Raw genomic sequence first — 943 nt, 5'->3', positions numbered from 1 at the left:
GCGCGTGCGTTCACGGCGTCCTTCTCCGGCAGCCGTCGACTCAGTATCGGTTGGCTCCGATGGTGTCTTCCCTCCCTGCTATTCGCCGCCGCAAGCGGTCCGGCCGGTCGCGGCTTCAGCGGTGGGTGAAACACGCGGTGTCTCGACGTTCGGCCACCCATCAAGACGCGTCAATCGAGCCCGACGAAACTCTCCACGGCCTGTTCGATCTGTCGACTGGCTCCACGGAGACCGCATCCGAGTGCGATAGCATCGACCCTGCGGCTGAAGTCTTGATGGTCGATGGACCGCGTGGTCCACCTGGTTTCCGCCGTGAAGACGGCGAAGATGGTGGCGGCGATCCATCGCGCGTCCATGAGAAATACCATGCCGAGCCCTTTTCTTTGCAGCAGAGGGAAGAACTTCGTCGCCACAACATGGATGCACTCCACACTACTAGAAAAAGGCCTACTAATGGCGCACTGGTTTTGCCTACTAATAGCGCATTACCAGTGCGCCATTAGTATCACGCCACTAGTATTTCTTACTAATGGCGCACCACTGGTGCGCCATTAGTATCTGGTATACTAATGGTGCACCATGCAGTGCGCCATTAGTTTTGCCCACAGTGCGCCACTAGTGTATTCTATACTAATGGCACACCACATGGTAGTGCGCCATTAGTAACAATTTTTTTAAATTTTTTTCTTAATCTCAGGTCACTATTTCACCTATGAGATATCCAACACATATATATACAACAAGCATCCATATAACAATCATAGCCAACACACAAGTTCCATCATATATACATACGTAGCCAACACACAAGTTCCATCATATATACATACATAGCCAACACATAGTTCCATCGTTACATATTACAAAAGTTTCACATTGTTCATCCAACACCATTATCCATCAATTCACAAAAGTTTCACATTGATACAAAATAAAAACACAA

Source organism: Triticum dicoccoides, chromosome 4A (genome assembly GCF_002162155.2).
Source record: "Triticum dicoccoides isolate Atlit2015 ecotype Zavitan chromosome 4A, WEW_v2.0, whole genome shotgun sequence".
NCBI classification, from domain to species: Eukaryota; Viridiplantae; Streptophyta; class Magnoliopsida; order Poales; family Poaceae; genus Triticum; species Triticum dicoccoides.
Note: the sequence above shows the minus strand (reverse complement) of the source record.